Genomic DNA, 14,209 nt, shown 5'->3' on the forward strand with positions numbered 1-14,209 from the left:
CGAATCAAGAAAGGCGTCCTGATTGGTTTTAGCTTCAGAGTTGTAATCTTGTACGCCAAGTCCAGCGTGCCATATATATGTAAGGCCGTGGCCGATTGAGGAACATACCAATCGATCTATCAACAAATACATTACTTTTTCACGTATGTCTTTTTCTCTATCGTTATTCTCTGTTGAGCCCTAGCAGCCCTAGGGTTTGGTAATCTTTGTCGTTTTGCGCTGAAAAGCGGCCGGTTCTCCTCCACGAAAGCAAGGAAATCTTTGTTGCTTTGCTCGTAAAGCAATCGTTCGTCATCACGAAAGCACGACAAATATTCTGGTGTTGCGCGGCGATTTCGCGTGCCAACACAATTGGCGACTCCGCTGGGGACGAGAAGAAGAAGAGCTACACGATGAGTACCGAATCCAAGAACGGGAGCGACATCGACTCGGAGAACTTCATCGCCGTCACACTCGACGATCTGTCGGAAGATGTTCGGCGCGAGCTTGAAGAGGAGCTGGAGAAAGAAAAGGTTGAGAGGTTGAAGCTAAAGTTGGCTGGATACGTGAAGACGAGGAACGATGACGTCAAAAAGGTAGTTCCGAGCCCTTCCGATGCTCGGGTAAAAAACTCAACCGAAGAAATTGCTCACCTAATTGATGTGTCCGTAGCTAGTAAATATGGTTCTGATATGGAAAATACGGCGCGTACAATTACTAAAGCAGTAGCTAATTGACTTGAAGAATTTAAGGTGCAGTTTAATAAAGATCTTGAAAATTGTCTACCTGGTTGTAAGATCCCAAAATTTTAAATTTTGGAATGTTATATTAAATAAAAATTTATGATTGTTTGTTTGATTGTTGTGTGATTGACTGTGTGAAATTGAGTGGAATTTGAAAAAAAACTTTTTGAAAGTTGAATGAGAGGAAACGAAATGACTTTCCCAAACTTTCACCTTGCATCTTTATCTCCAAGAATTCAAACACAAAACCCTAGAGTAAAGAAGACATGACTTCTTCCATTTAAAATGAAAAAGGGTTTTGAAAAGATTTGAATTCCACTTGGATATATTTCAAACTCAGAACCTTTATGCAACTCAATGATTTTCATGAGAGAAGATAAAATGACTTCTTCAAATTATATGAAATAGAGTGGGGAGTGGTTAGAATTTCAAATTCAAAACCATTTAGGAGTTATTTGACTTTTAATAAAATTATTTTTCTCCTAAAGATAAATAAATGGACATAAGGGTAAAATTGTTCCCTTCAATGGAAAATTAGGAGAAAATAATTTTGAAGTCATTTTGGTATTTTAAAAAATGATTTTTTGTTGGGTTTTAATGCAACAGTACCACTTTTTGCTTTATTTGATTTTTTTGTAGATTTTATTTGCCTCTTAAAATGTGTTCATGTTTTAGGAAATTTTATTCTAAATTTTTGATATATTATATGCCTATATAATATATTATTTTTTTTGTGTTGGTTTTATTGTGTGTGCTTTATAAAAAAAACAAATGGCCGAAGCCAGCGCCCCAGGCGCTATCCGCCAGCCCACCTGACCGAATCGGCCCATGGCCATCTCCACCGCGGCCTTCCTCCTGCAGCCGTTTCTCCTCGGTCGCCCGACCCTTCGCTCGCCTCCGCTGCCGCTGACGCATGGACCCCGCGTCTTCTTCCTCCTCCGCACGCAACCGCCGCAGCAATATCGCGCCGCCGCCGCCGAATCCCGGAGATCGCGGGATCCTCTCCCCGATCTACCCCCTCCTCCAAGTCGATCGCCCCTATATATATACCCCTCCCCTCACCCCGTTCCGCCCCTAAAGACGCACCGAACCTCTCTCCCTCGCCGCCTATTGCTCGCCGGAGCTCCACCTCCGCCACCACGCCATTGTCGCCCTAGCCACTCCCTCCGTCTTCCCCGAGCCCCACCACCTCCACCAATCGCCTCGACCCCGTCCACCGCACCTCCCCGAGGACTCGTCCGAGCTCCTGCGCCCTTGGAACACCACCGCCGCCGACCACCCGAACGTCACCGCCGCCCCGAGCTCGCCGCCGTCCTCCTCCGACGTCCCCGAGCTCCACAGAGGCCACAACCGTGATCTTCTTCGTCCGCTGCATCCTCCCGACGAGTTAACCGAGCTCACCGACGACCGGAGCGCCGTCCCCGTCGACCACCGAAGCCGGAGCACCTCGCCGGAGTTCATCGCCGCCGCGGTGAGCTTCTCCTCCCTCCGATCCTTTTTCAATGGCTTAGATTAGATCTCTGTATGGTTAGGTTTTATTTTGTTAGATCGGATTTTAGTGCGGTTTATTTACGGTTAGTTCGGTTTATATCTAAACCGGTTCACTGGTTTTTCCTTTATTCGTACGCGCGTTAACGGTTTAGTTATATATCGCCCGAGCGTGGTTTAGCGTTGGATCGCCCACTGCTTAGGCCCAATAGCAGCCCGACGCGTAGTACCTGCCAGTTTTTTTTAGTTTATTTTCGTTTCTGTTTAAAAAACAGAAATAGTTTCAATTTTAGATTGCTTATATCTTTTAGTGTTTTTATCCAAATTGAGTGATTCTTTTTGCATTAGATTCAAAATTTCTTGAAGTTTCTGTTTGTGTCATTAGATATAAAGTTTGATTAGTTGAAATTTTGAGTTTGATGAAATTTGTTCAAATCACTAATTTGGCCGTATCTTGAGTTTTATAAAATATTTTTGATTGATTCTGTTTGCTACGGTTTTGTTATTGATTTGACTATCCAGAGTAATATAGTGATTTATTTTTAGTTTATTTTTAAATTAAGTTTTTAGCAAAACAGTATTCTTTTAGTTATAGTTTTGATTTAGTCTTTTCTTTATTGTTTTTATTAGTTTTACATTATTTCTTTTTGTCACTCTTGAAAAAATTTAGTTTTGTTTCTGTTAGTCAACAAAAGAAAGTTTTGTTTTTATTTTTTTTAAAACTTATTTTTACTTAGTTTTGTATGAAAACTTGTTTAGGTCATAGTTAGTGTTTCATAAAAGCTTTTTATTTGTTTCCTTTTGCTATTAAAAGTTTATGAAAAATACTTTCTGTTAAAATTAGTTGTTTTATATTTTCTTTTCTGTTTATTTTCAGTATTTTCTTTCTTGATAAAGTTTACTTAGGACAAAGCTATTTTGGGTTATGTCTTAGAATTTTTCTTTAGTAGTTTTCTTGTGTAGTTTTCATTGGTTTACTATTTTGTGTTCTTTGTGAATTGCATTTTTATTTTATTTTATTTTGTTTGTGAGTGTTAGAAATTGCTTGCTAGTATGTTTGCTTATGCGAATACTATGTTTAACTATATAGATTTTCATCGGAGAGTTGTGTATAGTGCTATCAAGTTTTGCGAGAGCGATATTTGTTCATCAAGTAATACCAGGCAAGTTCACTTTGACCATGTTTTTCATACCTATATTTTTATTGCATTTAGTGTCATCCTTGCAACAACTTCTCCAGTAGTGATATTGATTCTTGTAGTTGAGTAAAATGCATGAGGTAGGAACCCACCTCCCTGTTACCAAGCCCGGGACGTATATAGTTTTAATGCTACGCTGTAGTAGACGGGGTTTGGTATGAGTTCTCGGGAGTGGTGTGAGAATGAAGGACTTTATGTCAAAGATGACAACTTCATGGTGGCATCTGCAAGGACTACATCTTCAAGACTCCTCAAGATTTCGAGACTCGATACAAGAATTCAATACACACTGCTGGGTGAAGGACGGTTGACGGGCACCCTGGAGAAACCAGTGGTTGGCCGGGATGCATGGAGAAGCGCCATGACATCTTGCGGAAAGCTTCACCCAGACTCAAAGAGACGGAAGAATACTTCATGCCCGGAAGCTTACCTGTGCAACCGCAAGTCACTATGGGCTCTGGCTTGGTTGACCTTAGTTGTGACTCTGGCTGGGACGGTGCTAGCAAATGTAGAACTACGGTAGGATTGGATGGGCACCGGACAGTGGTCAGAGGAACTCTTCGGAAGACCATGTTTCGGTCATCTTGTTCTCAAACACCCTGAAGTGCGAGAATGTAAAGAGAGGGATCGAATCTTGCGGGTAAAGTGTACAAACTTCTGCAGAGGGTTAAAACCTAATCGATTAGCCGTGTCCCCGATTATGGACAATTTGAGCCTCTGGACTTGGATCTATCCCGGAACTCTCAACACCGGACTGATAACTTAATTGTGGGCAACTTATGATGATTTGGGCTATGAGACATCGGTTGGCGGAACCATGTCATGACAGAAAACTCCGTAGTACAGACTCCTGATATTCCTTTGTTGTAGGGAAAATTAAAACTAGCTTTTACGCAAAAACATCAGACACAGAGCCACAAAGCCATATTGCATATAGAATAGTTTTATCATCTGCTTTCCTCATATTGTGATCTTGCCAGTACATTCAGTGTACTGACCTACACGGCTGCAACGTCTCATGTTGTAGATATGTTCCTTCCGATGAGTAAGAGTACGGTATAGGGTTACGGTCTACACTCAACCTGCCGATGGCGTTGATGGGACTCCACACCCGATAGTTTGTTTCCGCTGAGACTTATGAGGTATATATCAGTTTTACGTTATTTATACATGTGATTGCACTTTGATATATACATTGATGTATTGTGTGTGCCAGCATACCGATCCAGGGATGGCACAGATACACAGAGACTTGACCGTCTGAGGTCGGGTCGCTACAGATATGGTATCAGAGCATATGTTGACTGTAGGACGTGACCCTAGAAATCGGAGAAGCCCCTAGGACAGGAAATCTCTAAAACTCTATTTTCAAAAGAATCCATTACTTCTCATCTTTTCTGATTTTATCAAATATCCTCTCTTACCTCAAATTGTTAGAATATACCCCTTTCCCTTTTGACCACACGGAGGATCAACTAAAGCCGCTCCAAGAAGGACAAGATACCGGACAACCGATGACCATTTCAGAGTAAAGAGGATTTCACCATGCATTAGAAGAGTTGAAGCTTCAACGGTTGAAGACTCCGAAGACTTGAAGAATCTGAAGAATTATTTGACCTTTAGAAGACCAAACCCATGTTATATACTTACATTAGATGCGATGATTTGTGAGCTGTCATTTGTTTGATGTTTTTCCGACAGCCACAAATAAAACCCATTTTCAAAACTGTTGTTTGTATTGTGTGTATCCCTCCCCACCCTCTCTTATCTCACCCTAAAACCCTTGGACCCAGTAGATGATGAATGTGAAGGAAATATGCCCTAGAGGCAATAATAAAGTTATTATTTATTTCCTTATATCATGATAAATGTTTATTATTCATGCTAGAATTGTATTAACCGGAAACATAATACATGTGTGAATACATAGACAAACAGAGTGTCACTAGTATGCCTCTACTTGACTAGCTCGTTAATCAAAGATGGTTATGTTTCCTAACCATGAACAATGAGTTGTTATTTGATTAACGGGATCACATCATTAAGTGAATGATCTGATTGACATGACCCATTCCATTAGCTTACCACCCGATCGTTTAGTATGTTGCTATTGCTTTCTTCTTGACTTATACATGTTCCTATGACTATGAGATTATGCAACTCCCGTTTGCCGGAGGAACACTTTGGGTGCTACCAAACGTCACAACGTAACTGGGTGATTATAAAGGAGCATTACAGGTGTCTCCAAAGGTACATGTTGGGTTGGCGTATTTCGAGATTAGGATTTGTCACTCCGATTGTCGGAGAGGTATCTCTGGGCCCTCTCGGTAATGCACATCACATAAGCCTTGCAAGCATTGCAACTAATGAGTTAGTTGCGAGATGATGTATTACGGAGCGAGTAAAGAGACTTGCCGGTAACGAGATTGAACTAGGTATTGGAATACCGACGATCGAATCTCGGGCAAGTAACATACCAGTGACAAAGGGAACAACGTATGTTGTTATGCGGTCTGACCAATAAAGATCTTCGTAGAATATGTAGGAGCCAATATGGGCATCCAGGTCCCGCTATTGGTTATTGATCGGAGACGTGTCTCGGTCATGTCTACATTGTTCTCGAACCCGTAGGGTCCGCACGCTTAAGGTTACGATGACAGTTATATTATGAGTTTATGCATTTTGATGTACCAAAGGTTGTTCGGAGTCCCGGATGTGATCACGGACATGACGAGGAGTCTCGAAATGGTCGAGACATAAAGATTGATATATTGGAAGCCTATGTTTGGATATCGGAAGTGTTCCGGGTGAAATCGGGATTATACTGGAGTACCGGGAAGGTTACCGGAACCCCCCGGAAGCTAAATGGGCCATGATGGGCCTTAGTGGAAAAGAGAAGAGGCAGCCCTACATGGGCTGCGCGCCTCCCCCTTCCCCTAGTCCTATTAGGACTAGGAGAGGTGGCCGGCCCCCTCCTTCTCTTTTCCCCCCTCCGTGAATCCTATTCCAACTAGGATTGGGGGGGGGGGGAATCCTACTCCCAGAGGGAGTAGGACTCTCCTGGCGCACCCCTTGTGGCCGGCCAGCTTCCCCCCCCCTTTGGTCCTTTATATACTGAGGTAGAGGCACCCTAGAACACACAAGTTGAGCCACGTGATCTATTCCTTAGCCATGTGCGGTGCCCCCAGCCACCATATTCCTCGATAATACTGTAGCGGAGTTTAGGCGAAGCCCTGCTGCTGTAGTACATCAAGATTGTCACCACGCCGTCGTGCTGACAGAACTCTTCCCCAACACTTTGCTGGATCGGAGTCTGGGGATCGTCATCGAGCTGAACATGTGCTCGAACTCGGAGGTGCCGTAGTTTCGGTGCTTGATCGGTCGGATCGGGAAGACGTACGACTACTTCCTCTACATTGCGTCAACGCTTCCGCAGTCAGTCTGCGTGGGTACGTAGACAACACTCTCCCCTCTCGTTGCTATGCATCACATGATCTTGCGTGTGCGTAGGAATTTTTTTGAAATTACTACGAAACCCAACAGTGGCATCCGAGCCTAGGTTATTTATGTCGATGTTATATGCACGAGTAGAACACAAGTGAGTTGTGGGCGATATAAGTCATACTGCCTACCAGCATGTCATACTTTGGTTCGGCGGCATTGTTGGACGAGACGACCCGGACCAACATTACGCGTACGCTTACGCGAGACCGGTTCCCCCGAAGTGCTTTGCACATAGGTGGCTTGCGGACGACAGTCTCTCCAAGTTTAGTTGAACCAAGTGTGGCTACGCCCGGTCCTTGCGAAGGTTAAAACAGAGTCTAGACAAACTATCGTTGTGGTTTTGATGCATAGGTGAGATTGGTTCTTGCTTAAGCCCGTAGCAGCCACGTAAAACTTGCAACAACAAAGTAGAGGACGTCTAACTTGTTTTTGCAGGGCATGTTGTGATGTGATATGGTCAAGGCATGATGCTGAATTTTATTGTATGAGATGATCATGTTTTGTAACCGAGTTATCGGCAACTGGCAGGAGCCATATGGTTGTCGCTTTATTGTATGCAATGCAATCGCGATGTAATGCTTTACTTTATCACTAAGCGGTAGCGATAGTCGTGGAAGCATAAGATTGGCGAGACGACAACGATGCTACGATGGAGATCAAGGTGTCGCGCCGGTGACGATGGTGATCATGACGGTGCTTCGGAGATGGAGATCACAAGCACAAGATGATGATGGCCATATCATATCACTTATATTGATTTCATGTGATGTTTATCCTTTTATGCATCTTATCTTGCTTTGATTGACGGTAGCATTATAAGATGATCTCTCACTAAATTATCAAGAAGTGTTCTCCCTGAGTATGCACCATTGCGAAAGTTCTTCGTGCTGAGACACCACGTGATGATCGGGTGTGATAGGTTCTACGTTCAAATACAACGGGTGCAAAACAGTTGCACACGTGGAATACTCAAGTTATACTTGACGAGCCAAGCATATACAGATATGGCCTCGGAACACGGAGACCGAAAGGTCGAGCGTGAATCATATAGTAGATATGATCAACATAACGATGTTCACCATTGAAAACTACTCCATCTCACGTGATGATCGGTTATGGTTTAGTTGATTTGGATCACGTAATCACTTAGAGGATTAGAGGGATGTCTATCTAAGTGGGAGTTCTTAAGTAATATGATTAATTGAACTTTAATTTATCATGAACTTAGTCCTGGTAGTATTAGCATATCTATGTTGTGGATCAATAGCTCGCATTGTTGCTTTCATGTGTTTATTTTAATATGTTCCTAGAGAAAATTGTGTTGAAAGATGTTAGTAGCAAAGATGCGGATTGGATCCGTGATCTGAGGTTTATCCTCATTGCTGCACAGAAGAATTATGGCCTTGATGCACCGCTAGGTGACCGACCTATTGCAGGAGCAGATGCAGACGTTATGAACGTTTGGCTAGCTCAATATGATGACTACTTGATAGTTTAGTGCACCATGCTTAATGGCTTTGAATCGGGACTTCAAAGACGTTTTGAACGTCATGGACCATATGAGATGTTCCAGGATTTGAAGTTAATATTTCAAGCAAATACCCGAGTTGAGAGATATGTAGTCTCCAACAAGTTCTATAGCTAAAAGATGGAGGAGAATCGCTCAACTAGTGAGCATGTGCCCAGATTGTCTGAGTACAACAATCGCTTGAATCAAGTGGGAGTTAATCTTCCAGATAAGATAGTGATTGACAGAATTCTCTAGTCACCATCACCAAGTTAGTAGAACTTCGTGATGAACTATAATATGAAAGGGATAACGGAAACAACTCCCAAGCTCTTCGTGATGCTGAAATCAACGAAGGTAGAAATCAAGAAAAACATCAAGTGTTGATGGTTAACAAGACCACTAGTTTCAAGAAAAGGGCAAAGGGAAGAAGGGGAACTTTAAGAAGAACGGCAAGCAAGTTGCTGCTCAAGTGAAGAAGCCCAAGTCTGATCCTAAGCCTGAGACTAAGTGCTTCTACTGCAAAGGGACTGGTCACTGGAAGCGGAACTACCCCAAGTGATTGGCAGATAAGAAGGATGGCAAAGTGAACATAAGTATATTTGATATACATGTTATTGATGTGTACTTTACTAGTGTTTATAGCAACCCCTCAGTATTTGACACTAGTTCAGTTGCTAAGATTAGTAACTCGAAACGAGAGTTGCAGAATAAACAGAGACTAGTTAAGGGAGAAGTGACGATGTGTGTTGGAAGTGGTTCCAAGATTGATATGATCATCATCGCACACTCCCCTATACTTTCGGGATTAGTGTTGAACCTAAATAAGTGTTATTTGGTTTTTGCGTTGAGCATGAATATGATTTGATCATGTTTATTGCAATTCAGTTATTCATTAAAGTCAGAGAATAATTGTTGTTCTGTTTACATGAATAAAACCTTCGATGGTCATACACCCAATGAAACATGTTCATTGGATCTCGATCGTAGTGATACACATATTCATAATATTGAAACCAAAAGATGCGAAGTTAATAATGATAGTGCAACTTATTTGTAGCACTGCCGTTTAGGTCATATTGGTGTAAAGCGCATGAAGAAACTCCATGCTGATGGAATTTTGGAATCACTTGATGCTTGCGAACCATGCCTCATGGAAAAGATGACTAAGACTCCGTTCTCCGGAGCGAGCAACTGACTTATTGGAAATAATACATACTGATGTATGCGGTCCGATGAGTGTTAAGGCTCACGGCAAGTATCGTTATTTTCTGAACTTCAAAGATGATTTGAGCAGATATGGGTATATCTACTTGATGAAACATAAGTCTGAAACATTTGAAAAGTTCAAAGAATTTCAGAGTGAAGTGGAAAATCATCGTGACAAGAAAATAAAGTTTCTACGATCTGACCGCGGAGACAAATATTTGAGTTACGAGTTTGGTCTTCAATTAAAACAATGTGGAATAGTTTCACAAACTCATGCCACATGGAACACCACAGCATAATGGTGTGTCCGAACGTCATAACCGTACTTTATTGGATATAGTGCAATCTATGATGTCTCTTACCGATCTACCACTATCGTTTTGTGGTTATGCATTAGAGACAGCTACATTCACGTTAAATAGGGCACCATCTAAATCCGTTGAGACGACACCATGTGAACTATGGTTTGGCAAGAAACCTAAGCTGTCGTTTCTTAAAGTTTGGGGTTGCGATGCTTATATGAAAAAGTTTCATCCTGATAAGCTCAAACTCAAATCGGAGAAGTGCGTCTTCATAGGATATCCAAAGGAAACTATTGGATACACCTTCTATCACAGATCCGAAGACAAGACTTTTGTTGCTAAATTCGGAAACTTTCTAGAGAAGGAGTTTCTCTCGAAAGAAGTGAGTGGGAGGAAAGTAGAACTTGACGAGGTAACTGTACCCGCTCCCTTGTTGGAAAGTAGTACATCACAGAAAACTGTTTCTGCGACACCTACACCAATAAGTGAGGAAGTTAATGATAATGATCATGAAACTTCAGAACAAAATACTACTGAACCTCGTAGATCAACCAGAGCGAGATCCGCACCAGATTGGTACGGTAATCCTGTTCTGGAAATCATGCTGCTACATCATGATGAACCTACGAACTATGAAGAAGCAATGGTGAGCCCAGATTCCGCAAAGTGGCTTGAAGCCATGAAATCTGAGATGGGATCCATGTATGAGAACAAAGTATGGACTTCGGTTGACTTGCCCGATGATCGGCAAGCCATAGAAAATAAATGGATCTTCAAGAGGAAGACGGACGCTGATAGTAGTGTTACTATCTACAAAGCTAGAATTATCGCAAAAAGGTTTTCGACAAGTTCAAGGTGTTGACTATGATGAGATTTTCTCACTCGTATCTATGCTTAAGTCTGTCTGAATCATGTTAGCAATTGCCGCATGTTATGAAATCTGGCAAATGGATAAACAAAACTGCATTCCTTAATGGATTTACTAAAGAAGAGTTGTATACGATGCAACTAGAAGGTTTTGTCGATCCTAAAGGTGTTAACTAAATATGCAAGCTCCAGCGATCCATCTATGGGCTGGTGCAAGAATCTCGGAGTTGGAATATACGCTTTGATAAGTTGATCAAAGCATATAGTTTTATACAGACTTGCGGTGAAGCCTGTATTTACAAGAAAGTGAGTGGGAGCACTACAACATTTCTGATAAGTATATGTGAATGACATATTGTTGATCAGAAATAATGTAGAATTATTCTGCAAAGCATAAAGGAGTGTTTGAAAGGAGTTTTTCAAAGAAAGACCTCGATGAAGCTGCTTACATATTGAGTATCAAGATCTATAGAGATAGATCAAGACACTTGATAAGTTTTTTCAATGAGTACATACCTTGACAAGATTTTGAAGTAGTTCAAAATGGAACAGTCAAAGAAAAGGTTTCTTGCCTGTGTTACAAGGTGTGAAGTTGAGTAAGACTCAAAGCCCAACCACGGCAGAAGATAGAAAGAGAATGAAAGTCATTCCCTATGCCTCAGTCATAGGTTCTATAAAGTATGCCATGCTGTATACCAGATCTATTGTATGCCCTACCACTGAGTTTGGCAAGGGAGTACGATAGTGATCTAGGAGTAGATCACTGGACAACGGTCAAAATTATCCTTAGTGGAATAAGGATATGTTTCTCGATTATGGAAGTGAAAAAAAAGGGTTCGTCGTAAAGGGTTACGCCGATACAAGTTTTGACACTAATCTAGATGACTCTAAATCTCGGTCTAGATACATATTGAAAGTGGGAGCAATTAGCTAGAGTAGCTCCATGCAGAGCATTGTTGACATAGAGATTTGCAAGATACATACGGATCTGAATATTGCAGACCCGTTGACTAAGATTCTCTCACAAGCAAAACATGATCACACCTTAGTACTCCTTGGGTGTTAATCACATAGCGATGTGAACTAGATTACTGAATCTAGTAAACCCTTTGGGTGTTGGTCACATGGCGATGTGAACTATGGGTGTTAATCACATGATGATGTGAACTATTGATGTTAATCACATGGTGATGTGATCTAGATTATTGACTCTAGTGCAAGTGGGAGACTGAAGGAAATATGCCCTAGAGGCAATAATAAAGTTATTATTTATTTCCTTATATCATGATAAATGTTTATTATTCATGCTAGAATTGTATTAACCGGAAACATAATACATGTGTGAATACATAGACAAACAGAGTGTCACTAGTATGCCTCTACTTGACTAGCTCGTTAATCAAAGATGGTTATGTTTCCTAACCATGAACAATGAGTTGTTATTTGATTAACGGGATCACATCATTAAGTGAATGATCTGATTGACATGACCCATTCCATTAGCTTAGCACCCGACCGTTTAGTATGTTGCTATTGCTTTCTTCATGACTTATACATGTTCCTATGACTATGAGATTATGCAACTCCCGTTTGTCGGAGGAACACTTTGGGTGCTACCAAACGTCACAACGTAACTGGGTGACTATAAAGGAGCATTACAGGTGTCTCCAAAGGTACATGTTGGGTTGGCGTATTTCGAGATTAGGATTTGTCCCTCCGATTGTCGGAGAGGTATCTCTGGGCCCTCTCGGTAATGCACATCACATAAGCCTTGCAAGCATTGCAACTAATGAGTTAGTTGCGAGATGATGTATTATAGAACGAGTAAAGAGACTTGCCGGTAACGAGATTGAACTAGGTATTGGAATACCGACGATCGAATCTCGGGCAAGTAACATACCGATGACAAAGGGAACAACATATGTTGTTATGCGGTCTGACCGATAAAGATCTTCGTAGAATATGTAGGAGCCAATATGGGCATCCAGGTCCCGCTATTGGTTATTGACCGGAGACGTGTCTCGGTCATGTCTACATTGTTCTCGAACCCGTAGGGTCCGCACGCTTAAGGTTACGATGACAGTTATATTATGAGTTTATGCATTTTGATGTATCGAAGGTTGTTCGGAGTCCCGGATGTGATCACAGACATGACGAGGAGTCTCGAAATGGTCGAGACATAAAGATTGATATATTGGAAGCCTATGTTTGGATATCGGAAGTGTTCCGGGTGAAATCGGGATTTTACCGGAGTACCGGGAAGGTTACCGGAACCCCCCGGAAGCTAAATGGGTCATGATGGGCCTTAGTGGAAAAGAGAAGAGGCAGCCCTACATGGGCTGCGCGCCTCCCCCTTCCCCTAGTCCTATTAGGACTAGGAGAGGTGGCCGGCCCCCTCCTTCTCTTTTCCCCCCTCCGCGAATCCTATTCCAACTAGGATTGGGGGGGAATCCTACTCCCAGAGGGAGTAGGACTCTCCTGGCACACCCCTTGTGGCCGGCCAGCTCGCCCCCCCTTTGGTCCTTTATATACTGAGGTAGAGGCACCCTAGAACGCACAAGTTGATCCACGTGATCTATTCCTTAGCCGTGTGCGGTGCCCCCAGCCACCATATTCCTCGATAATACTGTAGCGGAGTTTAGGCGAAGCCCTGCTGCTGTAGTACATCAAGATCATCACCACGCCGTCGTGCTGACGGAACTCTTCCCCGACACTTTGCTGGATCGGAGTCCGGGGATCGTCATCGAGCTGAATGTGTGCTCGAACTCAGAGGTGCCGTAGTTTCGGTGCTTGATCGGTCGGATCGGGAAGACGTACGACTACTTCCTCTATGTTGCGTCAACACTTCCGCAGTCGATCTGCGTGGGTATGTAGACAACACTCTCCCCTCTCGTTGCTATGCATCACATGATCTTGCGTGTGCGTAGGAATTTTTTTGAAATTACTACGAAACCCAACAGAATGAAGTTGGACTGGTATTCTCTGGACCGAAAACCCAGCCGGAAGCAGAGCTATGGATTCAGAACATGGAAAATCACTTCGGGGGCAATTTGATTTCAAGGAAGAATGAAGTATCGTACGCTCTCCAGTACTTTGAAGGAAGTGCTGCGACATGGTGGCAGATGCATCAAGCTATACGTGGATGGAATGGAGCAAGGACTTGGGAAGAATTCAAGAAGACTCTGACAAGATCACGTCTTATCCGGAAGCACCATGATACCCCAAGAAATAAACCTTGTGCCTGCAAAATTTGCGGAGAAATAGGACACACCTAGGAGAAACACAAGGAGGGATGCCCTCATTGTAAGGAGAAACACCCAGCTGAGGAATGCCCAACAAGTCAGGTGACTTGTTTCTTGTGTGAAGGAACCACCCACTACCCAGCTCAGTGTCACATTTACCCCACGGTGC

Source organism: Triticum aestivum, chromosome 1A (genome assembly GCF_018294505.1).
Source record: "Triticum aestivum cultivar Chinese Spring chromosome 1A, IWGSC CS RefSeq v2.1, whole genome shotgun sequence".
In the NCBI taxonomy this organism is placed as follows: Eukaryota; Viridiplantae; Streptophyta; class Magnoliopsida; order Poales; family Poaceae; genus Triticum; species Triticum aestivum.